At 40.8% G+C, this 12,566-nt stretch overlaps 1 pseudogene; it reads right to left on the bottom strand.

Moving 5' to 3' along the window:
* Positions 1-9,063: 9,063 nt before the first annotated feature.
* On the bottom strand, positions 9,064-11,012 carry LOC126609856 (uncharacterized; annotated as a pseudogene).
* Between the last annotated feature and the right edge of the window lie 1,554 nt (positions 11,013-12,566).

Here is a 12,566-nt window from a genome sequence, read left to right as displayed (position 1 = left end):
CGACGACCAACATCACCAAAAGTGCCATTCACCCTTGGGGAGTTGTGCGAGGGGCCATCCACTTTTTCCTTGAACATAGTTTTGGCACACAATGTGGGACCCATTTTCTTGTATGCTAAGAAAAATAATGAAGGAGAAAACCTTCAGGTGGAACACAGAGGTGTTGTACGGGCTATCCCGTTGTCTACCAAGGTCAGACATGGCAGACCATCCATAAGATTTCCCCTCCCTACGAGGACCATCTATTCTGGAAAGCTCGACTTCATCTAAGAAGTCATGAGGAAAGGTGACCAATGAAGACTTGTAAGACACCATGGTGCAAGTATTGAAAAGTATGGAGAAAATTTCTTTGGAAACCAGAAGAGAAGTGAGTATACTTTGTTCTCTTATAGGGAGTTTGCAAAGAAGATTAGATATAGAGTACTTTACCCCAAAAGAGGGTTATGCTAGGGAGGTGATGAGAGAATCAAGTCCTGAGAATGAACTAGTGATTCCCCTATTTCCTTTGCTTGAGAAAAAAAAACGATAGGGGAAGAAGAAAGTGGAACCTGGAACTAATTAGCCAGGAGTAGAAGATATCCTATAGGCAGATTTGCCCGACCCTCTATTATTTCCACCAGATAGTAGGAGGCAGGTCGGGCAAGATGGAAAGAAATATGGGATGACTCATCAAATTGGATAATCCAGTATGAAAGGTGTGACCCCAGTTATGGGCAAGCATCTTCCTTATAAGCCACCACCATTGGTTGATAAGGGAGGAGAGGCTAGATGGAGACAGCCTAAATCAAAGAATGAGACTTTCTCAGGCAATGATCGTAGCCTAAAGTGAGGACCTCCTTATGCTCCACACAACAATGCAGCTAATCAGCAACTTAGAAATGAATTGGCTAAGCTAAGAAGGATGGTGATCTAGAATGCCCAACCACAAGCTCGCCCGTTGTTCAGGATCACTTACCAGAAGCCCTACCCTAAGTATATTGATGAACAGAACCCTTTTCCCCTCAACTTCAAGATGCTCGCATTCCCAACCTTCAGTGAGGATGACTGTAATGTGTCATCTAGAGACCACATCTTCAAGTTTTCCAATTACTGTGTGGCATTTGAAGACAATCCTAACTACAAGTTAAGGTTGTTTGGGAATTCATTGGTAGGCCTAGCATCTCAATGGTATTCTCTATTACCCCCAAATTCCATTGCTAACTGGGGGCAGATGACTATCAACAACTTAGTTGAGGTGAAACAATATGAGAACGAGTCCACAAAAGACTTCATAATGAGGTTTAGGAAGATAAAGATGAGGTACCAATTCCCTATCAACCATGCCCAACTTATATCCATTGCTCAGAAAGCATTAAGACTGCCCTTGAGAAAGAAGTTTTATGATGTGCAATTTAATGAGCTACAAGAATTGGAAATTGCTGCTACGAAGTATGATAAGCTGTTGATTAAAGAACAACAAGTGAACCATTCATCCAATGTGCCTCCCTTCTACAAAAAACAAAGTTGTAATTCACTAGTTGGAGTTTGAAGGTCCTGAGCTTGGAGAAAATGATATCAATGGAGGAGAGGGAATAGAGATTTGTGCAACCGAGATGACCACTCCTTTCAAACTGTTAATGGTGAAGGGGTTGGTCCAGCCAGTGAGAGATCAAAAAGTAGTGATGAATGATGGAAGATTCGTACCTATGAAGTCTCCCAAGTACCAGGCTTATTCTTTCAAATTGACTAAGGCGACAAAGATTTATGAAGAATTGGTGCAGGCAAAAGTGATTGTGCCCGACAACACCAAAAAGATGCCTAAGCCTGAATAGTTGAGAGGAAAGAAGTATTGCAAGATGTATTACACTTTTAATCACTCTATCACCAACTATGTACAATTCAGGGATTGGATCCATGACCTGATAGTTAAGGGAAAACTGTTGCTGGAGAAACCTCAGGCAAATATGATGATAGATACAGATCCCTTCCTAAAAGGCCCACTAAACATGATTAACTTGAACTGGGTAGAGAAAGGGAAGGCAAAGGATACTTAGGAAGCTAAAGGAGAAAGAAAGCAGGTTACCAGACCTACAAAAGGAGTTAGAGGTTTGCCTGACAGACCACAATCAATTGTGGTTAAGGGAGTAGTGTTGTATAACAAGTGCCAGTATGAATGCGAGCTCGAGGTGCCAGCATCATGAGCAATCATTGATCGAGAATTAATCAAAAGAAGAGAGAAAGAAGAACAGGATACCCATAAAGGTGTTGTGCGAGCAGCAAAAAATGAAACTTCTAAGAATATATTCCAGAGGTTGGGTGGAGACTTTGAACCTAAAGGCTTATCTAAGGTATTTGGAAACTATGAAGTATCTGAAGAAGCTGATGATAAGGAAGCCAAGATGCCAAAGTGGGTAAAAGTAAGGCCACCCTTGCCAAGTTATCATGGCAGTTCAAAGCAAGGATGGAGAGAAAAGTCCAGGAACTTAATTCCTCATGTTACTAAGAAGGATTCAACCCGACTATGTCTTAAATGGTACATAGTTGGGAAGGATGTCAAGCCTGTTAGAGAAATAGGAACATCTATGATTAGAAAGGTCCAAAGGCAGCATAGGGCCTACATGAACTCATTAAAGATCCTCACCATTTAAGAAGCCTCTAGAAATGTCAAGTTTGAAAAAGCTACGCAAGGAGGGCAACTCCAATTGAGGAGTAAGAAGGAGATAGAGAGGGCTAATAGTAAGATGGAGGGACAAGGAGATCAAGTACCTTAGAATCCCCATCCAGGAAAATACAGAGTGTTGAAGAAAGCTCAGGAAAATGTAGTAATGATGCCTACACTAGGTTGAAGGCTAGAATCTGTATGTTTTGGGACCATCTTCCCCGAGAGGGGGATACCCCCACCTCTACTGGAAGATATACCTTGTCAATTGTCAGGAAAATTACTCAGTTTTGACATAACAGTAGAAGAAGAGGTGCCCGAACATGCACAGGCATGGATAGATGAATTTGTAGGTCAAATTGGAGGAAAAAAAAGATTTATCTGGACCTAGCAACTTCCACGTAAACATGACTTATGTTCTATCTACCATGTTTTGCGCCGAACCTAATCAACCTGCCACGATAGAGGGTGATTACTTGGCAACAGAACCAATGATGGCATTTATTAAGGTTGAAGAATCTGGGAAATAAGAAACAGGCATGACAGGTTTACCCAAACCAATAAGGAATGAGCTCGAGAGGATATATTTAGACCAAATGGTGTTTAGTAGACCGAGTTTGGTCCTAGCCAACCATCTCAAACCCATATGAGTGATTACTTATCTGGAAGGAGTACCCTTCAAAAGGGTATTGATTGATGGTGGGGTTGCGGTCAATGTTCTTCCATTTAAACAAATGAAAAGATTGGGTAGAAGTGAAGATCTCATTCCCACTGACATGACAGTTTCCAGTTTCTCTGGGGCCATTACCAGAACACATGGAATAATGCCTTAAAAGGTTGACTTAGGGTCCAAGAAAATTGTCTATGTCGTCCACTTTGCATCAGCAAGTCGAAGTTTACCATGAATCCAAGCCCGAGGAACCAGGATTTTAGAATATGGTAGAGGCTGAGTCGCGACCATTTCTCCCCACAGCCAATGTGGCAGAGGCAAGCTTCTATAACCCCAGTATTGGGATTTTACAGTGTCTATGAGCTTATGAGAACGGCCGCCCAACTAAGGTGTCGACTCAAAAGCTTCTAGAGCAATGATTGTTTCACTAGGGAGAAATGGGACAAACCTTGTATTGTCCCAGCCCGCCAACACCAATGATGTCATAACAAAGAAGGAATGACCAAGTAGTTGCAATTAGGTCCTTAATCAAAAGACTGTTGGTATATGGAAAAGAGAGATAGCTCAGCCAGAGAAGAGGCGGAGTGGGAAAATAAGGCTTCAAGCAGCCAAAACAAAGAAGAAGAATAAAAGTTTTTTAGATAAGAGGTGGAAGTAGCCATACACATGGCTTAGTGTATATATGACTTGGATTGGCCAGATGATGTGTCCGAGGGCCTAGAGTCAGTTGAATTTTTGTGCACCGAGCCTGATAAGCCAGTGCCAGAGGTACAAGACCCCTTAGAAACCCTTAATTTGGGAACTGAGGAAGATCCAAGTCCCCTTAATTTTGAGGAAGAATCGTGGTAATGGTTGTTTATAACCAATGATGGTAAGTGGTTTTACCAATGATTGTGGTTATTATGCTCGTATTTATCAAGCCAATGGTAGATGTGGTTTGATAATCTAGTATTTATTTAGATAATGACGATTGCGGCTTGATGTTTGATGTTTATTTTGCCAATGTGTATGGCTAGAAATTCTGATATTTATTTTGCCAATAAATGTTGTGGGGAATCTGAGTATATGGGTGAGAGTCACGATGATTTATTCGTTAATTTACTTATTTTGAGCTTGAATAAACTCGTAGACTGAGGATATGATTTTATTCACTATAAATGGTATGGTGGGGGTAGTTCTAATCCTTTTTCGATAATCGAAGGTAGAAATCTCGAGGACGAGATTTATTTTAATGAGGGTCGAATGTAATACCCTGAAATATTGTAAGTATATGAACAAGATATTCATATTTATGAATATGTGGGCAAAATAGGGAAATGAATAAATAAATGGTTAAGAATATTTCAGTGGAGGAATGTGAAATCCCGTTCCTGGATTTGATTATTAAATTAAGTATTTTGTAGTCGTATTCGTGGTTATGACGTATTTATAATTAAGGCAAATATTTATTCGATAAGTGAAAAGAGGAAAATGCCCTTAGTTGGCTCAATTTAATTATACGAGGATGTATTTATCCTCACATATTTTATCATATTTCTTGATATATTTGGATGGAGGACCATCCTACAAGCGCGTAGGCAAAAACCGTTTGTGAAACGGAGTTATAACGAAAAAGTTATTAACTTTTAAGGTTAGGGACATTTTTGTAATTTAGGCCCTCATCTAGAAGACACCAGATTTATGGAACACTCAGATGGTGCCACATGTGTGGCCAGGATGGTGGGATGAGAAGGGAAATGAGATAAATGGATGGATAGGAAACGAAAAAAGGAGAAAGAGGGGAGGGAAGTCGGCTGAATGAGGGGGAATGGAGAAAAGGAGATGACCAATGGGAAAGGAGAAAAAGAGGGAAAAGGAGATAGGGAGAAGGGTAGACAATCAGGTCCTCCCCTTGGCCCATTTTTCTTTGGTGACCCAACCCGACGGAAACAAGGGTTTCCGATGCATTTTCCGGTCAAATTCAAGAGAATTGCACCAAGAAACCCCCTGAGAAATACCTCACGACCTTCCTTCTACCAATTCCACAAAAAAATGTAGAAAAATTGGCCTTGAATTTGGGAAAAACCGCATCGGTGGGTGCAAGGGTTATTTGTCGTTGATCCATCAATTCTGAAATGATTTTATTTGATCACCACCACCTATAGCATCCTTTTGAGCATAGGAACAAAGCCCAAACAAGTTTGGGGGCGTCAGAGTTGTTTTGGAGTCGAATCAAGAACACCCAGTTTAAGGGTTTTCGACGGTTTTAGGTGGTTTTCAGGTATTTTCCGGCCGAATTGGACTTCGGCCCAGGTATTAAATTTGTTCCTCTCATTGAACTCTACTTGCTTCTAAAATTTGGTAATTTTTAGAGTTAGTCGAAAAATCAGGTTTCTGTCCGCCGGAAACCGTCACCAGTGGCAGCGTGTGGCTAATGGGCCAATATTGCCCTTTTTACACAAAATTCGATATTTAAATCCATAATTAGTATTCATTCAATGTGATTTCATTGTTAAAGTTCAATATTGAATTTTTCCACCACTTGAATATTTTCGAAAATGGACTAGAAATGAAATGTGAACTACGAAAGGCTTGATCCCATTCGAGGGTACGTAGGCAGTCTAATGGGAGTTAGATGCAACCTTAAAATAACCAAGATTAATCTTTTGTTGAAAATTTGTCTAAGAAAATGAATTGGGTGATTAATTTAAAAATTAACCTTATGTGTTGGTAAATGAATTGGGTTATAGATTTTATGAGTAACTAAGAATTAAATAATAGAATTGTGATTAATGGTAGCAAATAAAAAAGAGTTTAATTTGGGCCTATCATAGTAATTATCTTCCGAAATAGTTTGGAGGGGCGTTTAGGTGCATATGTAGTCATGCCATTCAGACTGAAAAATGTTGGTGCAACTTATCAAAGAGCAATGAATGCCATTTTTCATGACTTAATCGGCCATAGTATGGAGGTGTACATTGATGACATTGTGGTGAAATCCAAAACCAAAGAGCAACACTTGGAAGACCTCAGACAAGCCTTAACCAGAATGCGAACCCATAAATTGAAAATGAATCCCAAGAAATATGCTTTTGGAGTCAGATCGGGCAACTTTTTGGGATTCCTTGTTCATCAAAGAGGGGTTAAGGTAGACAAAAATGAAGCTCAAACAATAATAGAGTCACCATCCCCTACCAACAAAGTGTAGTTGCAAAGGCTGTTGGGAAAAATCAACTTCTTAAGGAGATTTATTGCTAACTTGGTGGGCAAGATTCAGCCGTTGACTCATTTGCTAAGGTTGAAGAACCAAGAAGAATTCGAGTGGGGCCCACAACACCAGGAAGCCCTTGATAAAGTAAAGGCTTATTTGGCATCTCCACCAGTACCTTAAAGAGGAAAACCTTTAAAGTTTTATTTTTCTACCTCAGAAAAGTCGATTGGAAACTTGTTGGCCCAAAACAATGAATGAGGGAAGGAGCAAGCAGTATACTACCTTAGTAGGATCCTTACTGAGGCGGAGACAAGATATTCCCTAATTAAGAAGCTATGTTTAGCCTTATACTTCACAGCCTGCAAGTTGAGGCATTACATGTTGCCTTATCACATCCATATTATTGCCAAGACTATCAAGTATATGCTGTCAAAGACAATGCTAACTGGAAGAATTGGAAAATGGATTCTAGCATTATTAGAATTCAGTTTTCAATATCCTCAAAAAGCAATAAAGGGGAAAGCAATTGCAGATGTCTTGGCCGAGCACCAAGAATCACATAATGAGTTTATCATTGTCCCAAGAACTCTAGAAGTGGCCAGTCTTCTGGATCCCACCAAGCAAAGCCCTCTCAGGCAAAGAGAAATGGATTCAGCATGAGATAAAGAGGATAACCAGCCTCTAGATCACTCTTTGGAGGTTGTATTTTGATGGATCTTGCACTCAACATGCTGTTGGGGCTGAGATTGTCATTATTGATCTCGAGGGTGTTCAATATTGTTATTCATTCCTTCTAGATTACCAAGATATGACCAACAATCAGGTAGAGTATGAGGCACTGATATTTGGCTTAGAAATCTTGATGGAGTTGGGAATGGGTGATCAATAAGCTAAATGGATACTACACGTGTAGACACATCACCATGGCAAGTTATTACTTGGCAGCTACTCAACTACTGGGTTATTAGGAGATTTCCATTAGTAATATTCCCAAAAAATTAATTTCAATTGCCAATGAGATAGCACAATTAGCTTATGGAGCACCAATCTAAGAAAGAAGGTTAAAGATAGATGTGGAAGGACAAAGGAGAAATATCTCTTATATCTTTGAGAGAATATTCAGCCTAGATGTAATGACCAAAGAGCTTGAGATAGAAGATTGGAGAACACGCATCATCCAATACCTAAATGATCATTCTTTTCCCATAAGTAAGAAGAATCAACAACAAGCAACTAAGTTTGTCATGTGGGATAAAACTCTACTAAGGAAGACCCCATATGGACTTTTGTTGAAGTGTTAATGCCAAGAAGAATCGATGAGAGTAATGGCTGAAGTACATGAAGGAATCTGTGAAGCACATCAAGTTGGAACCAAAATGAGGTGGTTGCTAAGAAGATATGGTTATTTCTAGCCCGAGATGGAAAATGATTGCAAGGATTATGCCAGAGGGTGTGAAGAATGTCAAAGACATGAACCCCTCAAACATGTGCTGTCAATACCTTAAATCCTATGGTGCAGCCTTGGCTTTTCCAAGGGTGGGCAATGGACTTCATCAGGAAAATTTACCTAACTTCTAGCAAGGGGCACACTTTCTTAATTATGGAAACATACTATTTTACCAAATGGGTAAAGGTTTTAGCTGTGAAGACTATCATTTCAACTGTTGTTAAGAAGTTCATTGGGACCAAAATCTAACACATATATGGGGTGCCTGAGATAATTGTTACAGACCGCGGGCCATCTTTTATCTTGAAAGAAGTAGAGGAATTTGCAAACAAGTTCAAGATAAAGAGGATCCAGTCTAGTCCTTATTACCCCCAATCAAATGGTCAAGCAAAGGTCAACAACAAGATCTTGGTAAATATTATTAAGAGAATGGTGGCAGATAGTCTAAAGAAATGGCATGAAAAGTTAAGAGACACTCTTTGAGCTTATAAAACCTCGACGCAGGTAGGAACTGGAACTACTCCTTATGCTTTAACCTTCAGGCAGGATGCTATACTTCCTATGGAAATCAATGTTAGTTCTAGTAGACTCCAAAACTAGTTTGGTCTACATAGTGAGGAATACCTTCAAGTTATGTGTCAATGAGTTGAAGATTTAGATTCAGCCCGAATTGAAGCCTTGAACAAAATCCAAGAATGGAAGAGAGCTATTGCCCAAGCCTATAACAAGAAAGTGAAGTTGAAAACATTCAAGGAAGAAGAGTTAGTATGGAAGGCAATTCTGCCATTGGGAGCTCAACTTAGAGGTTTTGGGAAGTGAAGTCCCACTTGGGAATGACCTTTCAGTATCAACAAAGTGTTTGAAAAAGGGGGTTACTACTTGGCAAATTTGGAAGGAATCTTGCAAAGGCATCCAATCAATGCTAAGTTTTTTAAGAAATATCACCCAACCTTGTAGGATATTAGAGATTGTTATATTGAAGAAGTCTAAGCATTTTAAGAAAGTCAAAGTTAGTTCCTAGATTTACCACAGTTAAAGCTTCAAAGAACAAAAAGGATAATTTGATAGGAAGAAGGAAGTCATTTCATTTCAACAAGAGAAGGAAGATTACGAAAACTTTAGCTCAACAATTTTACATCTTTGGCCAAGGCAGATATTCTAGAGTAATATGTTTGCATAATAGTGAAAATCCTACCAGGTTATTCTAGATACATGTGGTTTTTGGCTAGTTGGACTTCAGAGTCTTCAACCTCTTGGTTCACCTTCTTCACTTCTTCTATTTTCTTGTAAAGTTGACTTGCCAGGGTCATCTTCTCAGCCTTTAAAGTGGAAAGCTACTCCTCCAACCTTTGAATCTCAAACTTTACCACCACGATCCTATCTTCCATGGCTGATCCCTCATCTACCAGCTGTTGAAGTGTGGCCGAAGTCCGAGTGTGTTTTTCTTTATAACACTTTACTCTGTTGGATACTCGCTTCGTCTGCTGATGTTGATCCCTCAGAGCCCGCAGATTCTCAAAGAAATTGAGAAAAGACTCGTATTGAGCCTTTGACATTAACTGAGCCTTGTAGAGCTTAGTTAAAGCCTTCTCAGCATCATGGAGAGCCATTAGGCTGAAGAAAGCTGTGAAATCTCTCATCATCCATTCCCTGAAGACTTGGCGCGTATCTTGAAGAAGTTGAGGCTCGGAATGATGCCCTAGAGATCTTAGCCTTGTCCTAATTTGACCGAACTCTCTGACAAGCTCGGGTAAAGAAGCTGTTGCAGGGATAGATGCAAAATGTGGCAAGGGCATCACTCCAGCTCCTCTGGACGCAGAAACAGTAGAAGCATCTTAAGTTGGAAAAGGGGGAAGAGACCCAGAAATAGGAGTGGAAGTGCTAGCAGCAGTCTTCTTCTTCTTCTTCTTTGGCCAAGGAATAGGGATCCTTGTAACCCTAGAAGCCAAAAGAAGCCCAGGAATAGCTATTTTACCCACTAAAGGTGAAGGAGATTGGCCCAAGCCCGAGCCCTCACCAGAACCCTGTTGCAATCCAAGGAAAAGTGGATTAGGAAGATATTCTACAAACAAAATTAAAATAAGGAAAAAGAAAAAAGTAGAGTTTGTATACTTGGGTTGAGCTTGGAGCCTTGGAAGAAGGAAGGAAAGTTGCTGTTACCTTTGAAGGTTAAGGAAGATCAACCTCGTTTGCTGAAGGAAGAGAATTGTTACCTGAGCCTGCACCAAAAACCTGAAACACCAAGAAAAAACACAAGTGTTAACAAGCTAACTTGTGCAGTGAAGAAAATAGAAGTAGAAATACTTGTATACTTGAGCGAGACCCTGAACAGAAGAAAGAGGCACATTTGTGGTGGTAATGGCCTTAAGAGAAACCGGAGGGTTGGCCTGAGAAGCAATTTGGGGAGCCCTCGGGCGAGTCACTTCTGAGACCACTAGGATTTCAGGGATTATTGGCTCCTCAAAAGTGGTTGATAGTGGTTGATAGGTCTCATGCACTAGATATGACTAAAAAAAAGAAAGAAAAATAAAGTATGAATATCAGATGAAAAGAACTTCAAAAAGGAATTCAGGAAAATTTGATGGGAAGGATACTTACTGAAGTGATATCGTCTTCCACGTAGTGTAGCATCTCCCTAGTCCTTGGACCGAACTGAGAAGTTGGAGTCACCACAAGCGCTGGAGGAAGAGTTGAATGAGTGGAAGCAGAGCTCTACCCGACTAAAGATGCAAATTCTCCAACCTTGGCCTATGAAGGAAGGGAAATTGGTCATTAACTTCAAAATTTGTAAAGTCACAAACCTTATCCAAGAAAGAAAATAAGTATAACTTTGAAGGTTTAGCCCGAGAAAGGGAAGCATACACCACTAAAACCGGAGAAGAAGAAGCTTCAGGCTGAAAAATCCCTTCTTCCTTAGTGTCTTGTTTCAAGAAATTAGGCAAAGGATTAATACAATAGTTAAAGAAGGAAAAAATTCAAAGAGGCGACTTAGTGCTCAAAAGAATAGAGGTCATACCTTCAGCTCCTCAAGGATATTGTCAAGAAGCCCCTTGTCCCTTTGGTGCATTTTTTCCACCCAAAGGTTCCTCTTTTACAGCAATAATAGGTCTTTCGGTTGATTGAGGCCCTCGTTAAAAGAAAGAATGAGGTATTAGCTCATGCCCCTAAGGAAACTGAAACTACAACTAAGAAAAGAATATTACTCACTAGAAAACTTCTGTTTTTTCCTACCTGCTTCAACTGAAGGGGCAAGGAAGGATTTGGAGGGTTTGGAAGCTTTGGAGGTTTGAGCTCTAGTCCTCTTCCTTATTGGAGTTGCCTACGGAACAGGCAAGGCAAGTCGAGGCTCGGGCTGTTCTTCAGGCTTGGACTCTAAAGTTTCCACCACAACTGCCCTTGCCCCTCCCCAGGGTGCCTAAGTCTCCACTTCAGGCCCGGCTTCATCCTCAAAGTCCCCAAATAGCTCAGAAATATCCCCAACCTCTCCCGCAACGTGACTGGACCCAGCTTCCTGTCTGGCAGCCTCGGTCGCAGCTTTCTGAACGACTAAGGCATCTGTAACTTCTTCATCCAGCCCGACATCCACTTTTCCAGTGTTGCCTTGGGTTGCAAGTTCAAAATAACCAAGAGAAAGGTTAATGGATGACAGATTATAAAAGCGTCATAAAGTACAAGTTAAGGCAATAGAGGATACCTATTAGAAGAAGCTTGTTCTTTTGGTGGATCATCTTCTTCCAATTCTTAAGCTTATTTGGCTTAGGATAAGATTTGATAGAGAGTTGCTCAAAGAGACAATCATGGGACTTCTTGATATCCCCTCCATATTTCCTCAACCACTTGGCCTCCAACCAAGTAGAGAAGAAAGAAGTGCACTCAAAATTGAGGGTCACAGTCTTGCGGGCAATCTTAATCATCATCTTTAAACTACGCCGAGCTACCCGAAATGTGACCTCCTGAGGAGAACGGAGGCAGTAGAAGGTTCCGCAGTGCATATAGTCGAAAAATAGACTGGAATGGCTTGTCTAAACCTCTAATTGCCTAGCACTAAAGTTGGGGTGTAAACTTCCAGCCCACGCTCATATCATGTGCGGTCACTTTGCATTCCCTAAGCCAAGTCTCATTGTTGGATGTAGCTCACGAACTTTTCCTTACAAAACGGGCTAGTGTCTTCCTCTAAGTCTGCCCGAGTCCTGCAAACTCGGAAGAAATAGAGACAGGATATTGTTGAATTATTAGTTGGGGATGCCTCGACCAGAATGCGGGTAGAAGCCATTCCTTCGGGGAACTCCAAGTTTGGGGCCCGAAGGTCGGGGAAATACCATTGTAGCCACAATTGGACCATCCAGGTTGGCCCATTAAGGTTAGTCTCAAATGGCTCACCCTTAGTCATCTAGTATAAGAAATGGTAGAAGTGGGCAAGGAGGAAGGGGCCCATGGCCACATCATCGAAGGATTGCAGTGCCTCCACTAAAGGAATCCATTCTAACTTCACTCATTTGTATTTATTAGGGAAGACATGCTTGTTCAGCCAGTACAAGAGAAAGTACATGTACTCTTGGTCCCTATTTGTGGTGGCAAAATGTGGGCTAAAGGTGCTCTTGGCAAACGAGATGAAGCTCGC

The sequence above is a fragment of the Malus sylvestris genome, chromosome 1 (assembly GCF_916048215.2).
Source record: "Malus sylvestris chromosome 1, drMalSylv7.2, whole genome shotgun sequence".
Lineage (NCBI taxonomy): Eukaryota > Viridiplantae > Streptophyta > Magnoliopsida > Rosales > Rosaceae > Malus > Malus sylvestris.
This window is presented reverse-complemented; position numbering and strand designations above follow the sequence as displayed.